Here is a 17161-nt window from a genome sequence, read left to right on the forward strand (position 1 = left end):
GCTTTTCTACGGTCTGAAAAAACAAATTGTTCATGTTATTTTTCCCTGTCAAAACGACGGTTTTTTCTCTCAGTGATGACTACAATCCGGCATTACTTTTGGCATTGAAAGCCAATATGGATTTGCAGTTTGTCGCCGATTCCTCGGAACAAGTGGCGATATACGTCACGTCGTACGTGACAAAGGGAGATCGGGCTGAAATGGATCAGTGTTTCGCAGAGTTGGCACACGAAAGCTTGTCTAAAAGACTGTTCGCTTATGGACTGAAATCTTTCGCAAATAAATCTGTCATTAGTTACGAAGCCTTGGACATGATGTTGGGTCAGAAATTGTTTCAAAAGTCAGACAGCACCAAATTTATTAACACTAACGTGAAGGAAAACCGATCCAAAGTTTTGAAATGTTACATGGATCTTGCGCGCTTGAGGGAAATTGATCCTAAAAGTGAAGACATTTGCCAAAAGGGTTTGTGGATGACAAGTATCCCAACAGACCCGATAGCTTGGAAGATTTGAGCTTGCGAGAGTTCGGCCAAATTTACGATTACGTCAAGTACTCGGAGGCAGCGAAATAATCTGAAAATGTAATGAGGTTGAAAAATTATCTCGGTTTGATGAGAAAGAGGATTAAGCCCTACATAATAGAACATTACGTTCACGACCCAATAGAGGAACCAGAAGAGTACTGCCACGCTCTACTTATTCTGTTCAAACCATGGCGAAACGAAACTGAATTATTGAGCGAATTTGCAACCTTCGCTGAAGCTTTTGAAAGCTCATTATCAACGCTAAAACCCAGCATGAGAGAATACCATGAGAAATTCTTGGTATCCAAAGAAGTTCAAAAGAAGCGCAAAGCCTCCGAAAAAGGTAAAGAGATTTCCTCGATTTCGGATGCAGAAAGCTATGACAATGAAAATGATCTTCAAGGGAAAGAAATCGTCGTTGAAACAGAAAATGCGATGCATGATGTCGAAGCCGCTATGGAAATTGATTTCGAGGGCACGGCACTAGACCAAGTTGCGTTACTCAACACTGATCAAAAAAAGGTTTATGGCAAAGTCATGGATCACTTCAAACAAGAGGGAGGGCAAAATAAAAATTTCTGCCATTTTGTGTCTGGTCCGGGTCGCACTGGAAAGTCCTTTCTTATTGCTACTATCGCCAATGCTGATAGACGACACTTTAAAAATGCCGGTATCGTCGCTAATGCCTATCCCACGGGCTTGGCAGCCCTAAATGTCAACGGCATAACGTTGAATAGATTACTTATGTTGCCAGTAGATCATGGGCGTACCGCGGAATACAATTCACTCAATTCCGAAAATATTTCCATTATGAAACAAACTTTGAGAAATTTGAAACTCTTGATTTTTGATTAGAGCTCTATGGTGTTTTCGGTTCTACTGAATTAAGTTCATTTAAGGCTAAATGAATTTTGGGAAATGAACAAGCCTTTCGGCGGTGTGGTTTGCGTTCTTGTTTTTGAAAATTTCTTCCAATTGCCGCCTGTACAGGGTAATCCTGCGTTTTTAAAAGTCACTTCCCAGGAAGCGAGACTAAGATTTAATAGCATTGGAGGCACTGATCTTTGGAAGTATTTCCAATACGATGAACTAACGAAAAACGTTCGACAGGCCGACGACCGAGTTTATGGCGACCAACTTAACCGAATTAGAATCGGAACAGTTACATTTCAACCTTAGAAAGTAGACTAGTTCCGGGAGGGAACAAAATTGAGGTGGCTATGAATCTTTACCTTAAGCTGGTTATAGAAGGATTTCATCCCATCTGTTTGATGCCAAAATTGGCCATGTGCGATAAATTCAACATAAAAATGCTCAAGGAAAGCCGACAGAAAGAAGAATGCGTTGAATGCGAAGACAAACTCGTTGATTACGACAAAATATTACCAATAACATTGTCAGGAGACTGAAAATGTTAGACAATGAGCCGTCTAAAACAGGAGGTCTAGAGAGCCAGCTGCATCTCTGCGTTGGATCTCGAGTAATGGTTAGGAGAAGCATCAATTTTGAAGGTGTTATTAACGGCCTAATGGCCATTATAACGGGATTTCAAAAGAACGACAGTGGGAACATCACTGGTATCCGTATCAGAGTAGATCGGGAACCAAGCGACGAGAACAATAAGCCCGACTTTTTAGTCGAGAAAATGAGCGTCAAGTGCTTGCTAATGACCAATTTGTACGTCAAACGAACGCAATTTCCGGTAATCTTGGCATACGCCATTACTATACACAAAAGCCAGGGAATGAGTTTAAAATGCGCAATTATGGATTTGGGATCCAATTTATTTGGAACTGGCATGGCATACGTCGCTTTATCGCGAGTGACTTCCCTGGCCGGTCTCCATCTCTTGCAATTAGACCCGAATAAAATTATGGCAGATGGACGAGCCATTGCGGAGTATAACAGGCTGCGTCAAAAACACAGACCTGATCTTCCGCTTATAGAAATAGTCGGGTCGGAAGGAAATAGAGGTACAAAAAGGCCGACGTCGAGGAGTATTTTAGAAGTTGAAGGAGAGAGATCTGATGAAACGGCAAGAGAAAGACCAAATAAAAAGATCAGACTAGGTCTTCAGAGTATAGACATTTTTCCCTGGAAAGGATTTGAAAATGGAGATGGAGTAACGTTTTACGCAAATAGCGTTTTGCAATTGTTACTGATTCCGGAATTAAGGAACATTTTTAAAGAGCAAAAATGATCATTGAGTGATAAGCCCATTTTGACTTGCCTTCGTAACACTATTGAGCATGTTGAAAATTCAAATGAGAGTTACAGCGACCATGGTTTCAATTTGCGAACGGCTGTTGGTCTGCTTTTTACCCATAACCAACAACAAGACGCTAGTGAATTCTTATGGGTTCTCTTGCCAAATCTATGCGAAGAAATGGAAACTTGTGACTCTAACGCTCTTCAAGAACTATTATGGACAAAGTCGAAAAACGTTAGCAATTGCCCCAGATGTCACATTGAAAAAAGTTCTGGAAACATTATCCAAAGCTGCATCTTCACTCTTCCATTGCTAACCCTCGCTAAAATTGACTGGAAATTATTAGTCGAAAGGATGAGACTAATATTGATGGCATGCGGAACTTGTAAACGCAGAGAAATTGATGAACGTGATGTATTGATTTGTGCCAGAAAGTACGTATTTCTGTGGTTTCCAAGAGATACTGTCGTAAATGGTCACCCTATTGAGATTTTAACCAAAACAACGGGATTCGAAAATCAGAATGTGGTTTTAAACCATAGTGTTTTCAAAACTAAGGGCGTGATCATTCATAAAGGTTCATCTTTAAACCAAGGTTACTATCTGCACTTTATTCGAAAAGATAACAGCTGGTACGAGGTTAGTGATACAACAATCACCAAGCGAGCCAGATTCGTCAGTAACTTGACTGACGTCTCAATCATCCTTCTGGAGAAAGTCTCTCCTTTTTAAAGAGAACCCAGCCAAACTAGCGTTGTTAAGGGTGATCACTAAAAAATGGTAAATTAAGGAAACATAGCAAATTTGCCCTTGAAATATACGGAGATATTGGTGTAAAAGGTAAGCGAGAAAACAATGAAATTGCAGGAGAAAAAACTAAGAAAATAATGTAGGGCAATAAAACCAGGAAGAAATTGTAAGGGAAAAAAACTAGGAAGAAATTGTAGGGGAAAAAACTAGGAAGAAATTGGAGGGAAAAAAAACTAGGAAGAAATTGTAGGGGAAAAAAACTAGGAAGAAATTGTAGGGGAAAAAACTAGGAAGAAATTGTAGGGGAAAAAAACTAGGAAGAAATTGTAGGGGAAAAAAACTAGGAAGAAATTGTACGGGAAAAAAACTAGGAAGAAATTGTAGGGGAAAAAACTAGGAAGAAATTGTAGTGGAAAAAAAACTAGGAAGAAATTGAAGAAAAATAAGCGAAACGTTCAAAAATAAATTATCAATCTAAACATCCTTTCAAAAGATTCATGGTTTGAGAGTTTTACAAAACTAATCAAAATCAAATGTTATTGCGGCGACTGTACAGAGTGAATGTAATTATCTTGGTAGAAAAATATATGAGACCAAATACTTTCACTAGTACACACAAGGGCCAAAACCGCAATTTTATTTTAGATATATATTCTTAATTTTACGCTTTGAGATTCAAGAAGAAAAAATTCGCGTAGGGTCAATCCTACTGAACTTGACTTTAAACCCCTAATGGACGTAGAAAAATCCAACGTTTCATCAGAATCCACGAAATAGTGGTAAATTGTATTTTGTTTATACGTTCAGCTTTGTTAAGTAGATGTAATATAGTCTTCAAAAAGTTAAAAATCAATTTGTTTCTGGTTTTTGTAAAGAAATATTAGGGTAACAGTTTTCCTGTAGATGCGAGCGGAGTGTGAAAAACATCACCGTGGCTTTACAGAAATTCATTAAATTTCTTCAAACCTCCAATAACATCTACTTAGAAGGTTATTTATGTTATCTTTGATTAAACAGTTGGAAACAGTTTTTGTTTAGCGGCTCTATTTAAGTTAGGTTAATCTGTTCAGCTCTACGACCTTGAATTTTAAAAACTATATTTTTATTCGAAGGTCTGGCTCCGAAGTGAATGCTTAATGTAAAGCATTACGTAGGGAACAAATTTTTTTGGTATGGTTTGGTATCCGACTCTATGCCTAACGCTCATGGCCGCTATCGGGGAAAGTGCTCTACCGAAAATACCTTTCCGACAATAATCCGTATAATAAGCGAATGCTCGGGAGCCGCCTAAACATGCAAAATTCGGAAATTGCTAGTCGCGTTAATGTAGTTAATTTAATAAATTAAGCATTTTTAAGATAATAGTCCCACCATATAAAAACACTGTATAAGTCAATCATTTTGACTACTTCTATAAAAGAACGGTGTCTTTTATTATGTCAATGCAGCAGGAATACATAAAGCAGAGAATTGCTCTTCTACGCTACCAGTTAAGCAATCATTGTTAATTATAATCTTGTCTTTCAGATCGTGAATTCTACAATTATCTTGGCCATTTGAACAGTAAAGTAATATTATTCTGGATGAAGCCAATTGCCAAAAATATTGGCAGGGAGCAAGTGAACAAAGGATTCAATCTATGGTGTAGGGCTCTCAACCATTAATAATTCCAACCATTGTGAAACCTTTTAAGTGGTGAGATACTAAAGAAGCAGTAGACGCTTAACAAGTTTGAAAACCACATTGAACTAGGAGCACTATTGCCTATTTATTCGGTAATTAAAAGAGAGAAGAAAATTTCAATACACTATTTAACAGTTATTAACAAATTGTCATTTGCTGTTTTTTCAAGGTATAGTATTGCTCGGCTGTGCCTGCCAAAAGGTCAGAGAGCAGGAGTATGCACTAATTTAAGGATCACGGAGTTTTGAGGGGTCAGGCGCTTGATTGTGGTATATTGCATGTAATCAGAATCAAAGATCATAAAACGGAATCTTCACAATGTGCAAAATTGGTGCTAGATAATGAAGAAAATGATCTTTTGGATAAGTAAACATTAACTATAAATTTTACTCTACGTATTTCCAATTTCAGACATTCAGTAATTAATGGGCTGTTCTTTAATAACTGGGGCAACTAGAAAATTATGAAGCCAATATACTAACGTAGATAATAGTATGGACTGTGTTCAGATCTATGAAACATTGTACTAACAATAGCATTTTGACCTAACGTTAACAAAGTTAATTTTGTCTGTTTTTCATCGAATAAAATGAAAATGTGGCGAATATTTTTGATAATTTTAGGTAGAATGTAATTCTGTAGCTAGAAAAGACAATTTTAACTCAATATTACGATAATATTGGTTAATTATTGCATTTCAAAATGAATTTGATCCTAACTTAGCTAGACCAAAATGGATATATATACTAAGCCAAATAATCACCACGGCACCGAGCTCAGTATCCTAAGTTTGGAGCAGGTAAATCCAGCTGCCTCGAAATCGAGGCTCTAAAGGTCTGGAGTGGACCGAAATTTAATTACACACTTAAATTATGATTACATTTAAGATTAATGGAATAGTCAGATTTCATTGAATGGCCTCTTTTATTTCAAGGTTATTAGGGTCATACACATTTTTAACACATTTAAGAAAGTGAAAAAACACGTCATCTCTACATCGTAAAGATTCACGGCGCCACAAATACTCGCATAGGTGCATGTCCAAATCCTTGGTTTGAACACCTCCTCGACAAATACTTCTTTTCAATGGGCGCCATTGGGATTCGATGGTCTGAGTGTTAGCCCATGTTACAGGGTCGACGAAAGCCTCTTCGTGGTTTACCGTCAGATGGTTGAAACCGTTATTGTCATGATAGTGGTACCAGGTCTAACGTGTTTTTTATAATAGTCAATAATGTAGTACTATCGCGGCGATTTTCCGGACATAATTCGATGCGGAACCTTCCTCCACGGCGTTCGCTTCCAGTTTGAAGCTCTATCATCCCAACTATCCATTGTCCGTCAACTTTACGGCCTTGATGGTACTTCATTTTGCCAATTTTAGTTTCGTCTATCTCTACCTCCATACCCTCACCCCCAATTTGGGATTCCTCCACCATCATTTTATCCAAAGCGACGAAGCATATCTCATGGCAATAGATTAACCATTGGCAAATAGTAGCGTCCGATGTAACAACGGATTCTGTTGATGTTTCTCGCCGCAAAAATTCATATTCCGTTTTGCCGATTGAAAAGAAATAAAATAATTCAAGTAACCGGTCTATGCCGAATTTGCTTTCTTCAAATACCGTGTTTTTCGTAATACTTCCAATAAAAATTGTGGTTAGGATCATGCATGGTGCGTTTGCGACAAGGCCAACGAGGATGACCAGTTTCGCGGTATTCTAATTTTAACTCATTCCCGCAAGTACACGTTTTACTTTCTAACAATAATTCCTTTTCCTGAAGCCAAGGAATAAGCTTCTTATCGTCTAGTCAGGGGTAGATAGACTTTTTTAAGACCGAATAAACAATGTTTGGCCTTTACTTCAGTCCGACTCATAGACGAGTATATAGCCCCTTCCTTCAACACGTCGTAACCAAAAAATTAAATTATCTTATTGGCTCATTAAAACTACGTATTGGTGACGTTGCTGACAAGGAGAGCCAAAAATACGTAATTCCTGTTTACCTCTGTCGCTATGACTACGACCCCTCTTGCGTTGTACCATAGCCCACTCGATCACGCGCGTCACGACGCAAGCTGCTCGCGCTATAGCGGGAGCGCGGATCGAGTGGGCTATGGTTGTACAGATAAGCGTCTTCACAGGGGCTCAAAATGGAGGCGTCTAAATGCGAGGGTCCGGTAATTATTCGGGAATTGTTTTTAATAGCAATTTAAGAAGGTAGTTAGTGAATTTGGTGCCGGTGTTTTGGATTTGGAGTACATCTGTAAGGGTGAAAAGTGTTCGCTAATTCTTTCTTAACCCAAGCATGTCTACTATTCTCATGATTTTGTAAACGAATTTGATGAAGTTAACCAAGGCTTAGTGAATGGGCAGGAGTTTTGTGAGCTTAGCGTTTGGTTAAAACCTGTTCGTGATGTAATATATATGAAGACTTTCACTCAATTCTAACTCACTTTTAATTTTCTTGGGTCTTCCCCGTTTTTTTTTCACTTGCAAGCCCTATGTCTTGCATAACTTCCATTTTTAAACAATGTTATTTCAAAAATTACAATACGAGCCCATTCCAACTTGGCAGACGAAGGGGCAGACGACGTTTATTTGACCCGGATATACATACAACGCCAAAACGAAAGTAAGACCCGCCTCTTCTTAATTTATCCCTCCGTCACGGGTAAGGGGGTCGTGGACTTGGACGCGCACTCGAATAAACCTGTTACCCATTCCGTCTTAAAAAAGTCTATCTATCCACGCGATAACTGCCGGTGATTGAATATTTTGCTCTAATGTACATTAAATTACGGGACCTATTTAATATACCTGCTTAAAAATTCGTTGTTTGCGATCGCTATTTTAATTTTTGGGTTGTGATAATGGTATTAGTGCATCGGTTAACTGGTAGGTGAATTAACCTCTGAACGCACCAATCCCTAAACATAGTATATGTTGGGTAAGGATAGGTTAGATTAGATAGGCAGTGTACTTAAATTTCCGTCCACTCCAGACCGTTAAAGCCTCGATTTCGCGGCAGCAGGATTTCCCTGTTCCAAGCTTAGGATACTGAGCTCGGTACCGTGGAGATGATTTGGCTTAATATATATAACCATTTCGGTCTAGCTAAGTTAGGATCAAAACACATTTTGAAATGCAATAATTAACCAAAATTATCGTAATATTGAGTTAAAATTGTCTTTACTGACTACAAAATTACACTTTGCCTCGAATTATCAAAAAATATTCCCTACATTTTCATTTTATTCGATGGAAAACAGATAAAATTAACTTTGTTAACGTTATGTCCAAATACTATTGTTAGTACAATGTTGCATTGATCTGAACACAGTCCATACTATTATCTACGTAACCATTTTAGCTGCATATTTTTCTAGTTGCCCCAGTTACTAAAGAAACCCCTGTCAGCCACATATATAACACACGTATGATAATTCAAAGTGTATACTTTGTAGGTTCCTACATGTGACTGTTTATACGGATTGCCGTAAAGCTTTCCAAACAGCTGCGCAACTTATGCCCAAAGAAAAACGAGAAAATATATCTGATATTGTAGCGCATAGTGAAGAAACGGCAAAACGAAATTATCGACTTGAGTCTAACGCGAAAATGGTCTAAATGGCCCAAGTATTTCACGAACTAATTTCATCCGCAACAATAGTGGTTTTTGAACTGAATTTCCAATTACTGTTCCATCTCTCATTTATAGAAGTAAATTTTGGGTTATTCGGTAGCGGCTGTAAGGGGTCCGAAAGCAATCTCTTTGAGTTTGGAAGCGACACTCAACAATCTATCTGCAGCCATCGTCCAACAAGCAGTGAACTCTAATCAGCAACCCGATCTTCGACGCTTTGCACAGAAGAACCTAAATTTTAACAAATTTATTGACAATAAAGTGTGAAGTTTCTATTAAATTAAATGTTTGTTTTATTAAACCGAAAATCAGACTCTCCAGGAGATTCAACTGACACCATATGGAATTAAGAAAGTTAACTATTGAACTGTTTCCACTAACAAAGGACAAAGAATTTCCAGGCTTTGAAATGATAAACGCGGCGCTTCGTAGAAAAAAAACACTTGCGGTGTACTAATGCATCAAGAGAAATCCATAAGAGATGGTTGGCATTACGCTCAACAAACTGAGCGTATGTCTGGAAAAATCCATTTGTAAGTACAATGATTTTTTATTTGTGAGAAAAGAAATAAATAATCTTTCTTTAAAGCTGCAGAAAACGAAACATGGAGAATAAGCCCACCATTTCCGAAATAACAAAATAGTTAACGGAAGAAAATATGTCTGCAAAACTTCTCTCTCGAGCAGTTTTGAGAAATTTAAAAGACAATTGTAAGTATAAAAATTTTTAACACTTAACAAATTCTTGGCGGTGAAATTATAGCAAACGTATATTTAGGACGCAAAAGCAAAAATATATTCGAAAAATTGGCCAGGGCTAACGTAAGGGGCTTCCAAAGCCATAGGAAAGGGGGTTTTCGCCACAAAGACATTCTCGAAAGGTTCAAAATAAAGAAATAATTAGATAATGAGAAAATCATATAATGCATATCTTCTTTCAGGTGACGTAATATGTAATTACCCTGGCAAGCTACTCACCCTCGAAGAGGCAGAAGAAATATATGCAAAAGAAGGAAATATTTTCCTGTTTTTCTTTTCTCATAAGGGGAATAATTTTACTATAAATGGAAAGGATTCGTATGAAACCTCATATGGTCCGATAATAATAATAATAATAATAAGCTTTAATAGGGATATTCACATTCATAATACATCATAAGTCGAGCTATAAAGCGAGAAATAAATGCACGAAAAATTTTATTAATTTCTGAGGACACGTATGATAGGTTAAATTCTAATAGTAGTTTAAAAGTCGACACTTCAACGGAGTTGGATAAGGCAGAGAAGTTGAAATCTATCATTAAAGATACTAAATTAAATGATACTGATAAATTATTAAGATATAATCACGTACTTTCGAGGGAAATTAATTAAACAGCGAAACGGAAGAAATGAAACCTGCGAAAAATCAAAATTAAAGTTCCGAAATCACCTCTTCGGTTCCTCCCTATAGTGCAATCAAATGTTTGAACTTGTACAAATGGATAGACCATTCATCAAAAATAAAATGGACACACGTCGGGGAATTAATATATGAGAATCGGGTCCTTTGACAAATCAACCAAAAATTTGGAAATTTTGAACCCGATGTTTTATGATTCTAATAATTCTTTGTCCTTAGGGTGTTTTGGGCTCCTAAAAACGGTTCTGAAATTTTCAGCGTGATCGGTTGATGGATTCTAGATATACAGCATAGGTCATATTTTGAATAATTGGCGATTGCGACTAATCATTTTTAAATAAATCTCAACTACTAAATATCGAAACATATTGGGTGAAAGCTTATTATTAATGCTTTTTTGACGATAAAACCGATTATCAACACCGTTTAAATAAATAAATAACAGATAATTAATATTTTCACTATTTATTTGGGAAAACCTAGATTTTCACCACCCACTTCACTCCAATTTCAGAAATTTTGCCATTTTGAAAATTCTCGCTCATTTTAACATAAGTATCATTCAAAACCATGAGGTAATATTTTTAGTTTCAGAGATGCTGATTTTTGAATTTTTTTAAAAAATATTTTTATAAAGAAATTGAAATTTTAGGTTTTTAATGTATCACTTTGAAAGTTGTTGCAACTAGGAGTTGTGCTTTGACAACACATACAATAACCTTATTTTGTCGTCATTTTTGATTTTGTAACAATCAATGTTGGCAGAAGAAAATAAGGGAAGTGGGTAGCCGTAGCCTTGTGAGCCATACTAGTCGTCCAGTGATTCTCACTTACAATGGTCGATTACCCTACCACCCTTAAAATTTGAATATGGCCAATCGGAGCAAAGCATAAAATAGTACCGGATTTCATTGCGCACGCCACCATGTAGCGAACTGTGGAACTAACTTGTGTAGTCTGCTTATATTTCTGCTGTGCTTCAGTTTGAGTTAGAGTTACGTCAGGGAACGGGTTAATGCGGATATTGGTTTAATTAAGGACGAAAATTCGGTTATTTAATAAAATGAATGTCGTTAAGAGTACGCAGTGTGATTTAACGTACAAGGAAACTACCGATAAGAAAACTCAGGCTGTGTTGAAAGGAAAAGTAAAATCTACCCAAACCAATCCCAATGTTAAAAATTAAACTACAACAACTGACGAATTGAGTTTCAGCCTTGGTAAAGATCTAACAAACGTAACAGTGGTTCATGATAACTAGAATGCTACAGTTAAAATTCAAACAGTAAATATTAGCACAATCGGTGCTTTGCAACCATATAACAATTGTGAGACGGACAATGTAACGTGTCAAGGTACAAAACGGTTGGTCTCAGGCTTACCAATTGAATATAGCCGTAGTTCAAAGGCTTTTGTGAGTGGGTACAATGTTTATGACAGCGAAGCGTTACGACAAGTTCATAAGTTATTGGTAAATAGATTAGGTCAGTAATGAAGCTACTTTTGTAACATATCTTCCTCTGGTGTAACATATTCATCTTTCAGATCTAGATTGCCATTATCAACGTGATCAAAGTGGGTCTTTTTCTTGTCTAACTGTCTTACGTCGTGATATGTTTCAAAACATTGGAAATCACTCCCATGTTCCTGTTAAAATTCAATTTTCTTCAAATGGTATACTTTCCGTGCTGCTAGCATTTAAACCAGCTGTGTGTGAAACGTATTTCGATTGTGAAACCTCTACAATCGATACAGAATTAACCAACAGAGCCTTGAATTATCTAAATGGGAGCAATGTTTTTTTGCGCCGGGTATTCAAACTGTAAGTGTTATCAGAGGTTCAAGGGGGTTGTTATGTACCTCTGGTTGAACTGGTGATTATTTATAGTTTTTATAAAATATTTTAGGAATTTAAAATTGCTAAAGCTAAATCACTGGATATATTACAACATCCCTGTGAGAGGCGTGAATCCAAGCACTGTCCAATCATATTTAGGCCCCCTCAGTCTGCCTTGGTTAAAGGGAAATCCCCTTTAGTTTGTCCAAAGTTTATATACGTATATTTTAGTGATGCCACGAATATTCGGTATTCGGCCCATTCGTATTTGGTATTAGGCCGAATATTACGAAATATTCGGCCGAATACCGAATTTCCAATCATGAAGGAAAAATACGGAAAAATTACTAAAAAATTATTTATTTCAATAAGAATTTTTACTTTAATATTTATAATCTACCAGTGGTTAGTTGTGATGAATAAAAACAAGTTTTTCAGCATTTATTGATAGCAAACGATTGCGCTTATCCTCATAGATAGTACCTGCTTCTGAAAATAGTCTTTCACTATATACACTACTACCAGGAGACGAGAGATATATCTTCTCGAATTTTACCAAGCTCGGATACTGTTTTGCGTTTGCTAACTACTATTTGTAAGAGTCTGCCGCCCGATCCAAGCGAACAGTTTTGAGATAAAAATCAATCTCATTCGCAATTGTGCTTTTATCCATATTCATAACATCATTTTGCGTGTTCTCTGTAGCGATTTCCTCAAAACAGTTCCAGATACTGTCATGTATTTCATTTTCAATAGTTGCATAACCTGAATTTGAAGCATTTTCGTTGGTGTTTCTTTTCTTGCGACGGGGAGATGAATCATCATCGGCAGGGTTGGCAAAAATTATGTTTTTTTTTAAAAAAAAACAAAAGTTGTGTTTTTTATTGTTTAAAACACGATTTTTTGTTTTAAACTGTTTTTTAAACAAGTAGAAAAAAACAGTAAAAAAACACAAAAAAAACTAGTTTTAAACATGTTTAAATCACTCTTCCAGATCTAATTGTCTATATTGCCGGTCTCCATTTAAGCCACTACTCCCGCTACAACCTACTTGATTAAAAAAGGTCTTGCTTTGGACCAAGACAGAAAAAACAAACGATAAGAGTGACGTTTATCAATTGACTGAAGTCCCGATATTGCAATTTTTCTTTATTTATATTAATTTAATCCTTAATCAATATTTAATTCAATCAACTGATTTAACAGTTAGTCGATTTATTCCCTCCAAATTGATTGAAAAACTACAAATTTACGCATTTTCAAGAACAAATTAGATTTTCCGAAATTATTTTATGATATTAATTATTTTGAGCGTTCAATATTGAATAAATTTAGAATTTCAAGGTGTAAGAAATTGTCCGTGTGGAATTAGAACCAGGGACCACTTGAACCCAAAGCAAGTATTATACACCTAGACCAACGAACCACGAAACGTATAGAGAAGTAAAACACGAAAATAAAAATACTCCTAAATTTATAATATGAAGCTCTAAGACGCGACCTTCCGGGATTTAACCTGGTACCACTCGCAACCAGCGCGAGTATCATACCCCTAGACCAACGTACAACGAACATGTACTGCAAAGTCAAACAGGAAAATCAAGAGCTCCTAAAGTTTAGAATTTGAAGGTGTAAGAAAGGGTCCTTGTCAGGGTTGGCAAAAACTTAGTTAAAAAATTTTGTGTTTTTATTGTTTATAACACGATTTAAAGTTAGATTTTCGGAAAACATTTTATCATGAAATTAATTATTTAAAAGGGAGTACGTGTTGAGGATACAATATTTAATATTTGAAAAATTCTACTGACTGTTAAAAGAAAGAGCAAACGATCTTTTCAAAAGGAAAATATAATTTTTTTAATATCGGATACAAAATGAGTGTGATGCGTAAATTTGTACATTTAACCCCTAATGTCTAAATGCCTGATTTCTTTTGTGGCCACTATTCAGTCATTTCCGCTTCCGTACTTCCGAGTTTCTTGGTCAGAACTCATTATACATTTGAAACTTCACCACCCCTTACTTATTTGTAGGAGCTCATGTTTTCCGTTATCGGATTAGGCGTATTAATTTTAGCACTGTCAAAGGCCTGGCTTTATAGATTACGCGTAATCTTTTTAGAACAGTAAAATGTACCAACAGTGTAGAGAAACCACATAGGAAAAATGTTATTGCTTTGCTTTAAGTAGATGACAAAATAAGTTATCCATAATCATATTTTTGAATATCAGTCTTCAATACAGATTGGTAATGGATAAAACAACTGGTAGGGTCTCTAAACAATTAAACACACATTTGAAACAGTCGAATAATTGGAAGGTTTTGACTGGAGCTTATAATTTCTATTATTTAATCTTTTCGCTCATTTTCAAATAAAAAAAGAGTTAAAAATATTCGAAATTTTTCTCCATAAAAAAACATGTTTTAAACTTTTTGTTTAAAACGTTTTAAACAAATTAAAGTTTTTTTTCATGGCTGTTTAAAACAAGTTTTAAACCAAAGTTTAAAACAATTTGTTTAAAACTTGCCAACCCTGATCATCGGTAGATTCGGTACCGCTAGATTCGTCACAACTATTTTTCAGAGCTAGTAAAAATTTTTTTTGTTTTGCTCGTTCCGTTTGAACTAATCCCAGGAAATTAGTCTTGAATCGCGGGTCTAGAAAAGTGGCAACTAGATATTTGTCATTCTCATCAAACTTAAACCGTTTTTCAAGCTCAGATATAAGTGAAGATCTTATTTTCAATAAATTTGGTGTTCTGTCTGCAGTGTCTTCCTTTCCCAGGTATTTCAGCAATGTTACAACATGTGGAATCACTTCAGAGATGCAGGAAAGTCCTGAGCTGGTTATTTTAGTAATCTCTTCAAATGGTTTGAGGAGATTGATGCATTGCCCCATTAAATCCCACTGAGAGGGTGTCATATTTTTAAGTTTAAAGAATCGTGATCTGTTATGTACAAAGAGACAGCTCTTTTTGCTCCAATAATCGCACCATTAAATAATACGTATTATTCCAGCGTGTGCTAACATCTTGTACTAGTTTGTGTTTTGGCAATTTTAAGTTTTTCGCGAATCTATTTCAGCTTATGTTGAGCTACACCAGAGTGGTTAAAATGGGTAACAATTCGTCTCGCAGCGGCTACCATTTCCAGAACTTCCGTCTGAGACTTCATCGATTCCTCGACAGCTCGTTGCAGCGAATGAATAAAACATTAGGCAGAATCATATTCTGCGACTCTTACACCTTTTATAATATTGGCTCCACTATCATGGACAAGTAAATGGATCATCCTCTGAGGAATATTCCATCTTTCTGCAATAGCATTCAGCTCTACTGCAATATTGTTACCAGTATGCGAGCCAGCAAACGGCTTCATCGCCAAACGCCATGTTCAAGAATAAAGTCTGGAGATATCCAATGCGCAGTGAAACTCAAGAAAGACTCGTTGTTTTGTTGACATGTCCACATATCAGATGTCACTGATACTGCTGTTGATCGCGAAATGCTAGCTTCAATTTTTGAGTAAATTCAGTGATATATATCGGGAATAACGTGCTCGGTCATATAAGTGCGACCAGGTATTTTGTATTGAGGCACTGCCTTTTCGATAAGTTTTTTAAAGCCGACTCGTTCAACAAGCGAAAACGGTTCGTTGTCTATGGCAATCATTTCATCGATTAAATTATGATATTTTATTGATTTCGGGTCATTGATATCCCACAACAATTTCCTTTCAGTAGTTTCCTTTAGAGTTAACTGTTGTTTTTTCGATGTACCAGGCGCTACCAGTTTCTTGCAATCAGTAGACTCAAGGTTACTGCCACTTGCCGAGGGAGCAGCAGTAAATGTAGCGTACTGCTCAGCATGTTTGGTTTTAAGGTGGTTCTTTAGAGAAGTTGTAGCTATAAGCAAAAAATAATAATTAAACTGACTTTGCTCACAAATTAGACACAATATGATAAATAATTAAAAGCTTTCTAATTTAATTGAATTTCAAGAACATTAGATTTCGAAAATGATAAAAATATTGTTATTAACTTTTCCTTACTTGCTTTCTTCCCTTCTCCACCTCGTGAGATCTTGTTGTTACACAGCAAACACACAGCCAACTTATTATCTTCATTGCAAATCTCATAATATTTCCAAACAGGCGATTTTTTGTTTGCCGATTTCATTTTGTAAAGATTATAGTGACACGATCTACTCGCAAATGAACCAAAAACCTAAAGACGCTAACGGGTCCTATAGTGTTAAAGAGAGCGCGTTGAAAAATCGTAACTTCCCCCTTTTTATTCCCTCCTTCCCGAGTTTATCACCAACGTTGAAAGCTTCCGCGCAGGCGCGCTGTGGCAGAGGTGGTAGAGAGCGGATCTAAATGTAAACAGTGTATCCCAGTATCCCTCTCTCTGCTTACGCGCTAATATTGCGCAGAGCAGTAATCGCGTTACAGCTAGTGCCGAGAGGAGAGGAGAGGAGAGTTTTCCCACGTGACCCTACATTTCGCGTAGCCGTCTGCCTATTCAACTCACCATTCCATGCCCTTCTTCTTCCCATTGCGGTCCGTGCGGGGGATGTACGTATTTCGCGGAACGGGTTACAGCTCATAACCGGTTTCGCACGAGTTGCACATATCTCACGCCCGAATATTCGGTGCTTCGGCCGAGAGCATGGCCGAATATTCGGTATTCGGTATTCGGCAAAATCAATATTCGCAGCATCACTAGTATATTTGTTTATTCTTTGACTACATATAATTTTTGGATTTGAAATAAATGGTAATTTATTTCGAATCTTTAAGGTATCTCAAAAGTAGAGAAAAGATCATGGATACGACACCGAGAACCAAACTTAAACGACGCCACATAAGTTCAAAGTTTCCTATTGAAAGTCTTACACCGAAAAGCAGACGTATACGTGTAAAAAAACATTCGTTATCTGAGGTATCGCCAAAAGATACAACTACGTAAACTGGAAAAGAAGCTTAAGGAAAATGTGATCACTCTAAATCCTGTACATAGTCGTGAAATGTCGGAAGTGTTAAGAGAAATGAATGGGAAGCACAGAGATAAAGTAAACAAGATTATATTCGAAGTAAAGAAGC

General features: G+C 36.6%; 1 long non-coding RNA gene across 1 annotated transcript; it reads left to right on the plus strand.

The window, feature by feature from the left end:
- The first annotated feature begins 11592 nt into the window (after nt 1-11592).
- Nucleotides 11593-12187, plus strand: LOC149615244 (uncharacterized). Its single transcript, XR_016376166.1, has 3 exons — nt 11593-11705; nt 11767-12043; nt 12129-12187. It is a non-coding gene; the product is annotated as an uncharacterized LOC149615244 (long non-coding RNA).
- Nucleotides 12188-17161: the final 4974 nt, after the last annotated feature.

This window comes from Phalangium opilio, unplaced genomic scaffold (assembly GCF_054372755.1).
Source record: "Phalangium opilio isolate 3A_F unplaced genomic scaffold, DU_Popi_V2 ptg000225l_1, whole genome shotgun sequence".
Lineage (NCBI taxonomy): Eukaryota > Metazoa > Arthropoda > Arachnida > Opiliones > Phalangiidae > Phalangium > Phalangium opilio.